Source organism: Strongylocentrotus purpuratus, unplaced genomic scaffold, assembly GCF_000002235.5.
Source record: "Strongylocentrotus purpuratus isolate Spur 01 unplaced genomic scaffold, Spur_5.0 spur5_contig_804, whole genome shotgun sequence".
NCBI classification, from domain to species: Eukaryota; Metazoa; Echinodermata; class Echinoidea; order Camarodonta; family Strongylocentrotidae; genus Strongylocentrotus; species Strongylocentrotus purpuratus.
This window is the reverse complement of record NW_022145507.1, coordinates 160,148-175,641: the sequence shown is the minus strand read 5'-3', so window position 1 is coordinate 175,641 and position 15,494 is coordinate 160,148. Positions and strand designations below refer to the sequence as shown.

General features: G+C 35.2%; 1 protein-coding gene across 4 annotated transcripts in view; it reads left to right on the top strand.

The window, feature by feature from the left end:
- LOC584759 (hyalin) overlaps positions 1-3,380 on the top strand; it is a 31,561-nt gene extending 28,181 nt beyond the window's left edge. For 3 of the 4 annotated variants that reach the window (XM_030977308.1, XM_030977114.1, XM_030977356.1), the window contains one exon: positions 721-807. The gene's annotated coding sequence lies outside the window, so the exon portion shown is untranslated. Of the gene's footprint in view, positions 1-720; positions 859-1,279; positions 1,385-2,215 lie in introns of those variants that run through there. The other variant, XR_004062470.1, reaches the window with a different exon arrangement.
- Positions 3,381-15,494: the final 12,114 nt, after the last annotated feature.

Sequence of the window (15,494 nt, the reverse complement as noted above, 5' to 3'; positions counted from 1 at the left end):
TTTCATTTTGGACCTATCGTTTTGTGCAAAATAGCATGTGTGACAAACGAGCGAAGATCTTAACTAAAGTGTTGAAAATAAGCTCTTAATATTATTCTAATAAACTTGTTGATTTTCCTTAGACAACACAGCCCCACTCTTGTCAAACTGCCCTTCAGACCAAACCGTTTTGATCGATAAATCACAACTCCAATCAATTGCATAAGAATAAACTGAAATTGAAATTGGTATCGAGTTGCTATCAATTTGCAAAAAACACATCTGTTTATGTTATTTAACAATAGCACTTTATCTACTTTCCTCCCCATACGGGTGTTTAATAAATACCTGGTTAGATAAGCATGTGTGGGCATCTATTAGAAAGTGACTAGCTGGAATGCACCCCAGGGAGCAGAGAATGTGCACTGTAATGTGGAATATAATAATTGAATCCAGTGACCTGGGTAATAATAATACTGTATTGCGCTTTGGTCAGTTAATGGTCACGCGCTATGTGAGAGACAGACATTATTACAGTCAAACCTGTTTGGCGACCACCTGTATAGAAAGGCCACATATTTTGTTTCCCTTGAATATTGTTTCTCATTGAAACCTGTTCATAAAGACCAACAGCCTTTAAAGACATTTAATGTCTCCCTTGAGCGGTCTTTATATACAGGTTTCACTGTATTATTATCATTATTGTTATAATCATTGTCTTGTGTATGTGTGTATTTTCAGTTCACAACTGAGTTGGTGCCAACCCTTGTTCCAGCAACCCATGTGCTCCCAGCGAACAGTGCTTTTACATCCCGTCCTGATACCTGTGTATCAACAACAGCAGGAGGAGGAGAGAAGCTGAGATGCTCGACCTTAGCGGTAAGAACATTCTGTTCTTCTGAATCTGTCCTCTTTCTAACTTTGGCGTCCGTCCATCAGACTTGGGCTTTGTTTTATAAAACCTCTTATCAATAATTAATGCTAAAATTCTATGACAAATTTGATCTCGGCCAATCAAATGCGTTGATTTCAGTATCTTATAACAGTTATGTTACTTTTCATTGAGAACAACTTGGTACATTTAGTTGCTCTTTCATTGAAGGTCTTGACAACCTGGTGTGGCATCAGCAAAAATTATCATTCAATAAGTTTGCATGCCATTAAATAAATTATATCAGCTTTGGAACTCTTTTACTTGATTTGGCTCTCATACACCTATTTTTCATAAGCAAAATATTTATATTTTGTTATCTTTTATTTGAATGTTTTACACTGATGTTGTCTATTTTTCTTTATACAGACATCTGCCCCTGCCAGAATGGCGGTATGTGTCTCCTAGACGACGCCACATCCTCAGCCACCTGTTAATGCCCTATTGGATACGCTGGTGTGCTCTGTGAGATGGGTAAGCCACCATACTAGCTGTTCTACGAAGATAGTCATCAAGATTATAGGGAAACCGTTCTATGAACGGAATACCAGCTGTCCTGCAAATAAGGGAATATGAAGAAAAAAAGTTGCTAAAATCTGGGATTCATCAGCAAATTTCATTAGCCTTTAACAAAAAGCGGTCTCTTATTTTTTCGTCTCGTGTCCAAAGATTGTATCATTGGATTTTGGAATTTTGAAACCATTTATCTTTTTTTTTTAAATTGGAAAGTTTTATTTTTATAAAGTTCTGGGAACCCTGACAAAAGACTACCAGAGGAATACACAGTAATGAGACCTTTGAGAGGTTGTTGTAGTACAGTGCTTAAACCTTTAACTTAAGATGTAAAGATTGTGGGTTTGAGCTGTGGTTCAGTAGGAATGTAATTTGATGAGACATCGATCAGAGTCAGTCATTCACATATGCCTCTGTAATACCTCGATCAAACCAACCAATTCTTGGCCATTGGAGTTAATGTAATTCCTTGTTTAGTCTCTTTTTGGTCTCTTATTGGTTGATAGGACCAAAGTATTAAAAGGTGAAAGCCACTGTAATATCTGTGATATGTGATCTCATACATGTTATATATTGACCTTACATGATCAAATACAACCATGCTGCACTGTCAATACGAAGTTCATGTGTTTTAGTAATAAAGCCAAACAACACACAATTACACGGTGGCAGCTGTGAGATTCTAACCCATGCCATTGAAATGACTGGTGGCTAGTCTCATGATGTTAAGTTGTCAACCAAGTTTTCATTCAAAGTTGAAATAACTTATAAATTCCTTTCGGTCTATTTCAGTTACAATGCCTGCTGCATGGCGATTATGCTCATCGTCATCTCTCTATCTGGGTTGCTTTGTTGCATCATTCCGCGCCTCGGCATGGTTCGTTGACATCGAAGCAAGATGAAATTCCTATCCTTCAATAAACACAACACTGCTCACAAGCTCATTTAAATCTAATCTAAGCTTATTGCATTCATGCCTTTGCTAGAAAGATCCATTGTGTAATCCCAATGGTAAGTTATGAGAATTGAAATATTGGGATGTACATGCGAGGAGAATATATTTCTATGCAAAACATGAATTCAAATGGCCTGTAATTAGATTTTTCAAAAGGGAAAAATCTTGTGGCCATTATACAATGTTCATTGAAGAAAGTCTTTCTAACCATGATATATTAATTGTGCTATAAATGTCTGTAAATAGTGTGTACGCTTAATGGTAGATTCTTAATTGCATAGTTTCATGTTGATGTAAGACATAGTGGAATGCCGATACATGGAGGAGGTTAACAATTTGTTAATAATGTTATGTTACTACTCTGGGATTACTCTAAGAATATTCTCTCCCCGTGAATAATAATATTAAAAAACAGTATTTATAAAGCGCTTACCACCAAAGTCTCTAAAAACACTTACTAGCCTTTCTCTCTGAAATTCAGTCTAGAAATGCTGTTTTTGTAACATTTTTTTTAACGACAGAACTGATCATTTGTCAATTTTTTTCTTCTTCAAACTAATTGGTGACGGCTTAGACTTTAATGCCAACTGAAAAATATGGCTATGTTTAGGTCGTTTTGTTGGGAGGGAGTAATGTTTGGAAGTATTTTTGACTTTATTTCGCTTTAGATATGCTCATAAGCGATGTTGTGGGGTTTAAATCCTGACTATCGTATATCAAACCTACTTTATTCCACTCTTAAAGTATTTCAAACACCAAAGCATTTCAGAAATGCCAAATATATCATGTTTTATATTGCATTCACTTATATATATATTGCAGAATTTTTATATTGAATTACATCAATTCTGTTTTGTTTTTCTTCAATTTTATCTTCGCATAAAGTCGTGGCTATTTAGAATATGAATTCATTTAGTGACTTGTGTTTGTGTTTAAATAGATATGAGTTTTCAAAATATCTCAATTGATATAATAAATAAAAAAATGGCCTGATTGCATAAATAATGTTTATACTGATTTTCCTTGTATTATTGTGATAGTAGTGGCGGTTGTGATGATTATGATGATGGTGGTGATGGTGTATGAAATTGATGATGATGATGGACTTGGTAAAAATAAAGTTGATAATGATGATGCTAATGATGATGATAGTTATGATGGTGGTGATAACGGCTATGATAATTGTGATGATGGTTCAATTCAATTTGACATTTATTCCATTTTTTTTTTTTTTTTTAAAGTATATTGACACAATTTATAGAGGAGATCATGAAATAACAATGCATGAATAAAGAGACAGCTCAATTACAAAAGGCAAGAGCCTTATAGGGGCTGTCATCGAGAAAAAAAGGTGGCATGATGGTGATAGTGATGTTTCTCGTACCGACTAAACTAATGAAATTACAAACAAAAAATCATGAACATAATTCACAAACATAAGTGTCATCAAGTCAGTAGATAGCATCAGTCCTTATGAAATTAAAGGCCATACACATATGTAACTGTTTACCCACTAGATGAAACGTGTTTGTATTCCTATAACTTCAATCAAAACAGTTACAAATGATAATTGTCTGAAACGTATAGAAAACGAGTTTTAAATTTGTCACTTTGCGAATGAGGTGGTGTGTCTGTTTTTTATAAGGGTCTATGGTGTTAACGAAAAGATAAAGAGAGAGAGAAAAAGATGGCAGTAGATATATATAGAGAAGGAGGGAGACAGGGTATAGTCCTGTACAAAATAAATGAGCTGGACAGAGATATAAAATAGGGATCTGAATGCATGCACTTAGAGAGAGAGAAGAGAGAGAGGATAGTGAGGAAACGTGGTAGGTGTGAAATAAGAATACAAGGGGCAAAGGGGAGTGCTAGAGAAAATTCAAGAGCATCCAAGACATAATAAGAGGCAGAATAAAAGCTAGAAGCGGGAAAGTAGAGAAAGAGAGAGAGAGAGACGGAGCAAGAGAAGGAGAGCGGGCAAAACAAGAGAGCCAGAGGCGGAAAAGGGGGAGAGTAGAGAAAGAGAGATACAGAGACAGAGTAAGAGAATAAGAGGGAAGCAAGGCAAGAGAGAGGGAGAGGGTGAAAGAGTAGAGAGAGACAGAGAGAGAGATAGATGCAGAGACGGACCAAAAAAGGGAGAGGGGCAGAACATGAGGGGAGAAAGGAAACCGAGCAAGAGAGATGCAATTGAGAACAATGCCTTCCATTTTTCTACCACACATAAGCTCTTGTGAATACTGATCATGAAAGTGTTGCCGATAATCAAAACAACGATTATGTTCATGAATACGTTGATGACGATATTACAATAATGAACATGATTAGTGGCACAGCGCCCCTTCAGACTTTCGATAGAGGATTAAACTGTTTACTTATACTAAACTAGCTCAAAACACTTTTTAAAAATAAATATTACAAAATGTACATAGTGATTTATTTAGTCCTGATTACATATAAAATATGAGTAAGATATTCATATTGTGCCCATCCATAATCCAACATCTATGATGTTAAATCTAGAAACGATTGTTAGTATGCATGGCAGTGAATGGCCAAACGATAGAAATTGCCTCGAATTTCCTTGGATTAAATTGTTATACATATAAATGACACAAGCTGAGATGATGCAGAGTGAGAAAGTGGAGAGAGTAGAGAAAGAGAGAGAGAGACAGAGACAAAAGGAGACATAGCAAGAGAGAAAGAGGAAAATGGAAACAGTGAGAGGGAGAGGGTGAAAGTGTAAGAGAGAAGGAGAAGACAAGAGAGATGCAGATGAGAGAGACCAAGAGAAGGAGAGGGGCAGAACAAGACTAGGTGAAGGGAGACAGAGCAAGAGACAAAAGAGAGAGAGGGGAGAGATGCAATTGAGAAAAATGCCTTCAATATTTCTAGCATAAATAGCTAGGCTCTTAAATTACGATCATGACAGTGTTCCGAAACTACCGTTGTGATATAATGATAATGTTCATGCATTCGATAATGACGATATTGATAATGATGAAGATGCCATGATTAAAAGTGGTATAGCGCCCCCTTCAGGTATTCGATTGAGGATTGATAACTGACATGTCACCTATGATTGAATTTTTGACTATGATTACGTCGTGATAATGTTATATAGTCTACATAAATCTTGTGGGAAACTTGTCTCAGCTACAACATGTTCTAAAATCAACAAAATCCAAGGAGCAATATCGGCGATATCGCTCAAAAAGACAGAAATGTAGAATCCAGATTTGAGAAAAAGTCATCTCCCATAGGGATTACACCCAAAAAGTAATAGATTAAGTGTAAATAGGGTAATAATAAAGTAAATAGGGTTTTTTATTACATTATTTGCGAATCTACGTGTTTTAATAATCAAAGGAGATGGTAGAGTGAAAGGTCAAAAGGAAAACAAAGTGAAGAAAAAAATTGTTGGAGACACCCGGACTCGAACCAGGGATCTCGAGGTTGGAAGTCAAGTGCGTATACCGATATAACAAAACATCTATAGCGATTACACGTAAACGGGAAATGAAATTCTGAAATCTTACTTTGCAAGTGAAATATAAGCATGATCCCGGCATCTGATCGAAAAATAAAGTTTACATTTGTGATAGCTTATTGTCTCAGCTACAACATACTCGAAGCTCAGCGTAAACAAAGCTAAAACAACGGAGATATTGCTCGCGAAAGACAAAAATGTAGAATCCACTTTTGAGAAAAAGTCATGTCCCATAGAGAATGCATGCAAAATGTAAAAAATTGACATGCCTCCTTAAATTGCAAGATTACGCCATGATGCCTTTGTCAAAATGAAAAATTGTGGATACTAAATTTGTAGAAAATTGTCTCAGCTAGAACATATCAAAATTCTAAACAAAATTAATCAATATTTACAGAGATACAATCAGTTTTCCAAAAATATGCTTACGTCATAATGTGCAAATTAAAATTTTGAGTTCGGAGGCCATTATGATGACGTCATGATTTAATTGAGGGTCAAACGAGACATGAAATCATATCTCCGACTCATAATCTATCTAAATATGAAAAAAAATTGGGAGTTCCTATATATTCTAAAGAGTTACAATGAATTTTGTATAGGCATGATTTTGCCCATGTATTGTGGATAAAGATAACGCAGATCCGCGCGCGCTGTCAAATTTGGCGGACGCTCATTGCGTTATTAAAAGATGAACAAGTTATCAAAATGCTTGGAAAAATGTGCCAAATATGATGATAAAGAAAATTCGGCGATTCTATGTTGCAAAATGCTAGTACGCGCAAAAAACGCGCGCGCATGCGCGTGAGCGCGATTTTTTATCAAATGCTCTATATGGCCTGAAACGTATGCAAAAAAAATTTGGGATGATTTAGAGCATTTTAAACTTTTGCGCGCGCGTAAACGCGCGGACGAGCGCGCACGCGCGTATTTGCGCACGTTTTTTGACCTGAAATTGACCGGACGGATATTGATCTTAATCGTGATAATTATGAATGAGAAATACTTTTCCGTTATGAAGATATGATCATTAGTTGATTTTCACAAAATGGCGCCTAGATGACGTCATGATGACTTTGAGTCTTTGAAAAGTCACGCAGTTCTAAGTTAGACTAAGATCTATCATCATTGAAAGATTCATAACAATGGCTTCATTCAGTCTTGAGATATCCTGCGAACAAATTCGAGGAAGAATAATAATAAATAATAATAATAATAATAATAAATAAATAACAATCTTGACGAAATCAAAAGGTGATACGTAGACTTCGTTACGTATCACCTAACTAGACTTTAATTCGTCACTTAGACGAATTAGGTGATACGTATGATAATGGTTTACATAACGAATAATGAATTACACGATATATTATTTTATAAAATGCTTCTCCCATTTATATGCTTCTCCCATTATGATCTATCCAATGTCAAGATTAAATTGTGTCTCCTTGATCATCATGGATCTAGGGAAGATAGATTGAAACAATATATGACCTTTGACCCTGTGCAGTAACCAGTTACACATTTGACTCTAATTTACATCATGAAGAACACCTTTTGACGATTTTATCTTATTCAAAGAAATGAAAATGTAATTGATAAATGATTATCATCATTATGATAATGATGATCATGATGATAATGATCATGATCATGGTCATGAGCGCGATCCCGACATCTTATTGAAAACATAAGGGTTGATTTAGATAGCATATAGTCTCAGCTACAACATACTTAAAAATCAACAAAATCCAAGCAGAAATAACGGCGATATTGCTCGCAAAAGACAGGAATGTAGAATCCAGATTTGAGAAAAAGTCATCTCCCATAGGGATTACACGCAAAAAGTAATGGATTAAGTGAAAATAGGGTAATAATAAAGTAAAAAGGGTTGTTTATGACATTATTTGCGATGCTACGTGTTTAAAAAATCATAGGAGATGGTACAGTGAAAGGTCAAAAGGAAAAAAAGGTGGAGAAAAAATTGTTGGAGACACCCTGACTCGAACCAGGGATCTCGAGATAGGAAGTCAAGTGCGTTACTGATATACCAAAACATCTCCTATAGCGATTACACGTAAACGGGAAAAGGAATTCTGAAGTCCTACTTTGCAAGTGAGATATGAGCATGATCCCGGCATATGATCGAAAAAAGGTGCACATTGGAGATAGCTTATTGTCTCAGCTACAACATATCCAAAGCTCAACAAAAACAAAGCTAAAACAACGGAGGTATTGCTCGCGAAAGACGGAAATGTAGAATCCAGTTTTGAGAAATAGTCTTGTCCCATAGACAATACACGCAAAATGTGAAAAATTGACATGCCTCCTTTAATCGCAAAAATACGCCATGATGCCTTTGTCAAAATGAACACTACATTTGAAGAAAATTGTCTCAGCTTAAACATTTCAAAATTTGAAAGAAAATCAATCAATATTTACAGAGATACAATCAATTTTCCAAAAATATGCTGACGTCATAATATGCAAATTGAAATTTTGAGTTTGGAGGCCATTATGATGACATCATGAGTTAATTGAGGGTTAAATGAGACATGACATCATATCTCCATTTCATAGTCTATCCACATATGAACAAATATTGGGAGTTCCTATCTGTTCTGAAGAGTTACAATGAATTTTGTATAGGCATGTTTTTGCCCATGTATTGTGGATAAAGATAACGCAGATCTGCGCGTGCTGTCAACTTTGACGGACGCTCATTGCGTTATTAAAAGATGAACAAGTTATCAAAATGCTTGGAAAAATGTGCCAAATATGATAATAGAAAAAATTCGGCGATTCTATGTTGCAAAATGCTAGAACGCGCAAAAAACGCGCGCGCATGCGCGTGAGCGTGATTTTTTTTTAAATGCTCCATATGGCCTGAAACGTATGCAAAAAAAATTTGGGATGATTAAGAGCACTTAAAATTTTTGCGCGCGCATTAACGCGCGCACGAACGCGTACGCGCGCGTTTACGCACGTATATTGACCTAAAATTGACCGGACGGATATTGATCTTAATCATGATAAATATGAATAAAAAATTACTATCCGTTATGAAGATATGATCCATAGTTGATTTTCACAAAATGGCGCCTGGATGACGTCACGATAACTTCGAGTCTTTGAAAAGTCACGCAGTTCTAAGTTAGACTAAGATCTATCATCATGGCAAGTTTCATGTTAATGTCTTAAGCCATTCTTGAGATATCCTGCGAACAAAATTGAGGAAGAATAATAATAATTTCTTCTATACAGACACAAAATAAATACTAGACTTTAATTCGTCACTTAGACGAATTAGGTGATACGTATGATAATGGTTTACATAACGAATAATGCATTACACGATATATTATTTTGTAAAATGCTTCTCCCATTCATATGCTTCTCCCGTTATGATCTATTCATATGTCAAGATTAAATTGTGTCTCCTTGATCATCATGGATCTAGGGAAGATAGATTGAAACAATATATGACCTTTGACCCTGTGCAGTAACCAGTTACACATTTGACTCTAATTTACATCATGAAGAACACCTTTTGACGATTTTATCTTATTCAAAGAAATGAAAATGTAATTGATAAATGATTATCATCATTATGATAATGATGATCATGATGATTATGATCATGATCATGAGCGCGATCATGACATCTTATTGAAAAAATGAGGGTTGATTTAGATAGCATATAGTCTCAGCTACAACATACTCAAAAATCAACAAAATCCAAGCCGAAATAACGGCGATATTGCTCGCAAAAGAAAGGAATGTAGACTCCAGATTTGAGAAAAAGTCATCTCCCATAGGGATTACACGCAAAAAGTAATGGATTAAGTGAAAATAGGGTAATAATAAAGTAAAAAGGGTTATTTATGACATTATTTGCGAATCTACGTGTTTTAATAATCAAAGGAGATGGTACAATGGAGGTCAAAAGGAAAAAAAAAGTAAAAAAAAAAATTGTTGGAGACACCCGGACTCGAACCTGGGATCTCGAGGTTGGAAGTCAAGTGCGTTACCGATATACCAAAACATCTCCCATAGCGATTACACGTAAACGGGAAATGGAATTCAGAAATCCTACTTTGCAAGTGAAATATGAGCATGATCCCGGCATCTAATCGAAAAATAAAGTGCACACTTTTGATAGCTCATTGTCTCAGCTACAACATATCCGAAGCTCAGCGAAAACGAAGCTAAAACAACGGAGATTTTGCTCGCGAAAGACAGGAGTGTAGAATCCAGTTTTGAGAAAAAGTCATGTCCCATAGAGAATACACGCAAAATGCGAAAAATTGACATGCCTCCATTAATCGCAAAAATACACCATGATACTTTTGTCAAAAATAAAAAATGTGAATACTACATTTGTAGAAAATTGTCTCAGCTAGAACATATCAAAATTTGAAAGAAAATTAATCATTATGTACAGAGATACAATCAATTTTCCAAAAATATGCTGACGTAATAATATGCATATTAAAATTTTGAGTTTGGAGGCCATTATGATGACGTCATGAGTTAATTAAGGATCAAAGGAGACATGAAATCATATCTCCGACTCATAATCTATCCAAATATGAAAAAATATTAGGAGTTTCTATCTTTTCTAAAGAGTTACAATGAATTTTATATAGGCATGTTTTTGCCCATGTATTGTGGATAAAGATAACGCAAATCCGCGCGTGCTGTCAACTTTGACGGACGCTCATTGCGTTATTAAAAGGTGAACAAATTATCAAAATGCTTGGAAAAATGTATCAAATATAATGACAGAAAAAATTCGGCAATTCTATATTGCAAAATGCCAGTACGCGCGAAAATGCGCGCGCATGCGCGTGTGCGTAATTTTTTTATCAAATGCTCCATATGGCCTGAAACGGATGTAAAAAAAAATTGGGATGATTTGGAGCATTTTAATTTTTTTCGCGCGCGTAAACGCGCGGACATAAGCGTACGCGCATTTTTGCGCGCATTTATTGACTTGAAATTGACCGGACGGATATTGAGTTTAATCATGATAAATATGAATGAAAAATGGCTTTCCTTTATGAAGATATGATCATTAGTTGATTTTCACAAAATGGCGCCTGGATGACGTCACGATGATCTTGACTGTCTGAAAAGTCACACAGTTCTAAGTTAGACTAAGATCTATCATCATTGAAAGTTTCATGATAATGGCTTTATTCAGTCTTGAGATATCCTGCGAACAAATTCGAGGAAGAATAATAAAAATAAATAATAATAAAGAAAAATCTTGACGAAATCAAAAGGTGATACGTTGACTTCGTTACGTATCACCTAAAAATAAATAATAATAAAAATCTTGACGAAATCAAAAGGTGATACGTTGACTTCGTTACGTATCACCTAATGATTCCTTCAAAATTTGCAATTTCAACTTTCGATCGAAAATTTTAACATGATCCCAACATCCGATTAAAAAACAAAGTCACCCTTTTTTATAGCCCATGGTATCAGCTATAACATACCCCAACTTGGGAGAAAACAGAGCACACATAAGATAGATAGTGCTCATAGATGAATGCCATGTAGATTCATGATGTGAACGAAATTCACCTTCCATAGACATAACACGCAAATGACGAAAATTCTGACATGTGGCCTTTAACTGAATTTTGTACTATGATGACCTCATTAAAATGAAACTTAGTGAAAAGTGATCTTGTAGAGAATTGCCTTATCTACAACATATCGACATTTCAAAGAGAATCGATGAATATTGAGAGAAATACACTACATTTTCCATAAATACAATGACGTCATAATATGCAATTTTGTATTTTTGACTTCCAAGGCCATTATGATGACGTAAAGATGTACTTAATGGCCAAATGAGATATGAAATCATACCTCCGACTCATACTCTATCTAAATATGAAAAAAAAAATGGCAATCCCTATTCATCCCAGTGGACTTTTCATAGGCATGTTTTTGCCCATATATGCAATGTATTACAAAAATCGCGCGTACGGACGGTTATCTTGAACGGACGCTCATTCCGTTTTTAATAGTGATAAAGAGCTAAACATGGTATCAAATTTTCCGAAAAAATATGAGGAATATTCTGTCAAAAGTTTTTGCTGGGGGATTATTTTTCGTTCGGCCGTGACGAACGAAAACGTGCAAAAATGCGTGTTTTGCGTGATTTTTTATGAAATGCTTATAATGGCCTGAAACGTATGCAAAAAAAATTTAAGACGATTTTGAGCAATTTAAAATTTTACGCGCGCATTAACGCGCGCGCCTACGCGTACGCGCATTTTTGCGCGCATTTATTGACCTCAAATTGACCCGACGGATATTGATCTTAATCTTGATAAATATGAATGTAAAATTACTTTCCGTTATGAAGATATGATCATAAGTTGATTTTTACAAATGACTCTGAGTCTTTGAAAAGTCACGCAGTTCTAAGTTAGACTAAGATCTATCATCATTGAAAGATTCATGATTATGGCTTTATTCAGTCTTGAGATATCCTGCGAACAAATTCGAGGAAGAATAATAAATAATAAATAAATAAATAATAAATAAATAAAAATCTTGACGAAATCAAAAGGTGATACGTAGACTTCGTTACGTATCACCTAACTAGACTTTAATTCGTCACTTTGACGAATTAGGTGATACGTAATTATGCTCATGTAACATAATGAAGAACGCATTTTCACGATTTCATCTTTTGTTATAAAATACTTCTCCCATTTATGGTCTATCTTTGAGTCAAGTTTCAACTGTGTAGGGCAGAGGGAGACAGAGCAATAGAATAAGAGGGAGGCAAGGCAAGAGAGAGAGAGAGAGGGAGAGGGTGAAAGAGTAGAGAGAGAGGGGCAGAGGGTGAAAGAGTAGAGAGAGATATAGATAGATGCAGAGACAGACCAAAAAAGGGAGCGGGGCAGAACATGAAACCAAGTAACACATTAATCCATTGCAAATTAAGAAACTGAAAAATCTTTAAATTGTTTTCCACCTCACATCCATATTCTGGACCCTTCAGAACATTCAAAGAAGATAAGACGATAGGTTTTTACCTCTTTTCTACAAAAGGAACATACATTTGACTGTGTTAATCCAAAAAGATACAGTTTATCATTACAAAATATGATATTATGTAAAAGTTTATACTGAAATTCCCTGGTGACCATGATTAAGAGTGGTATAGCACCCCCTTCAGGTATTTGATAGAGATTGTAGAATCAGGATTTCAGAAAATAGTCGCCTAACACGCAAACTAAGAAAATTCTGACATGTCCGCTTCAATTGAATTTTTCACTATAATGATGTTATCAAAATGATAAATGATGTTCAACATTCTTGTAGATAATTTTCTTAGCTACACCGTATCAAAATTTGGGAGAACATAGAGCACAAATAAGCTAGATAGTGCTCAAAGATCAACGTCATGTAGATTCATGATGTGAACGAAATTCACCTTACATAGGCATAACACGCAAATTGAGAAAATTCTGACATGTGGCCTTTAATTGAATTTTGTACTATGATGACATCAATGAAATAAAAAGCAGTGTGTATTTATTTTGTAGGCAATTGCCGCAGCTACAAGATACCGCAATTCGGAAGAAAATCAGTCAATATTATGAGAAATACACTAAATTGTCCATAAATATAATGACGTCATAATATGCAATTTTGTTTTTTGACTTCGAAGGCCATTGTGATGACGTCAAGATGCATTTAATGGCCAAATGAGATATGAAATCATATCTCTGACTCATACTCTATCTAAATATGAAAAAAAACTTGGCAGTCCTTGTTCATCCCAATGGACTTTTTATAGGCATGTTTTTGCCCATATATGCTATGTAATATATGAGCTCGCGCGCACGGATATTTATATTGAACGGACGCTCATTCCGTTATTAATAGTGATAAAGAGATGAACATGGTGTCAAAATGCTTGGAAAAATGTGTCAAACACGATGACAGGGAAATGCGCCGATAATATGTTGCAAAATGCCAGAACGTGCAAAAAACGCGCGCGCATGCGCGTTTGAGTGATTTTTTGTCAAATGCTCCATATGGCTTAAAACGTATGCAAAAAAATTTAGGAATGATTTGGAGCATTTTCAATTTTTGCGCGCACGTAAACGCGCGCACAGACGCGTACGCGCGGATTTGCGCACGTTTTTTAATCTTAAATTGACCGGTAGGATATTGATCTTATTCATGATAAATATGAATGAAAAATTACTTTTCGTTATGAAGATATGATCATAAGTTAATTTTCACAAAATGGCGCCTAGATGACGTCACGAAAACGTTGAGTCTTTGAAATGTCATGTAGTTCTAAGTTAGACTAACATCTATCATCATTGAAAGTTTCATGACAATGGCTTTTGCCATTCTTGAGATATCCTGCGAACAAAATTGAGGAAGAATAATAATAATTTCTTCTATACAGACACAAAATAAATACTAGACTTTAATTCGTCACTTAGACGAATTAGGTGATACGTATGATAATGGTTTACATAACGAATAATGCATTACACGATATATTATTTTGCTTCTCCCATTTATATGCTTCTCCCATTATGATCTATTCATATGTCAAGATTAAATTGTGTCTCCTTGATCATCATGGATCTAGGGAAGATAGATTGAAACAATATATGACCTTTGACCCTGTGCAGTAACCAGTTACACATTTGACTCTAATTTACATCATGAAGAACACCTTTTGACGATTTTATCTTATTCAAAGAAATAAAAATGTAATTGATAAATGATTAGCATCATTATGATAATGATGATCGTGATGATCATGATCATGATCATGAGCGCGATCATGACATCTTATTGAAAAAATGAGGGTTGATTTAGATAGCATATAATCTCAGCTACAACATACTCAAAAATCAACAAAATCCAAGCCGAAATAACGGCGATATTGCTCGCAAAAGACAGGAATGAAGACTCCAGATTTGAGAAAAAGTCATTTCCCATAGGGATTACACGCAAAAAGTAATGGATTAAGTGAAAATAGGGTAATAATAAAGTAAAAAGGGTTATTTATGACATTATTTGCGAATCTACGTGTTTAAATAATCAAAGGAGATGGTACAGTGAAGGTCAAAAGGAAAAAAAAGTGAGAAAAAAAAGTGTTGGAGACACCCGGACTCGAGGTTGGAAGTCAAGTGCGTTACCGATATACCAAAACATCTCCCATAGCGATTACACGTAAACAGGAAATGGAATTCAGAAATCCTACTTTGCAAGTGAAATATGAGCATGATCCCGGCATCTAATCGAAAAAAGGGCACACTTGTGATAGCTCATTGTCTCAGCTACAACATATCCGAAGCTCAGCGAAAACGAAGCTAAAACAACGGAGATTTTGCTCGCGAAAGACAGGAGTGTAGAATCCAGTTTTGAGAAAAAGTCATGTCCCATAGAGAATACACGCAAAATGCGAAAAATTGACATGCCTCCTTTAATCGCAAAAATACACCATGATACTTTTGTCAAAAATAAAAATTGTGAACATTACATTTGTATAAAATTGTCTCAGCTAGAACATATCAAAATTAAAAAGAAAATTGATCCATATTTACAGAGATACAATC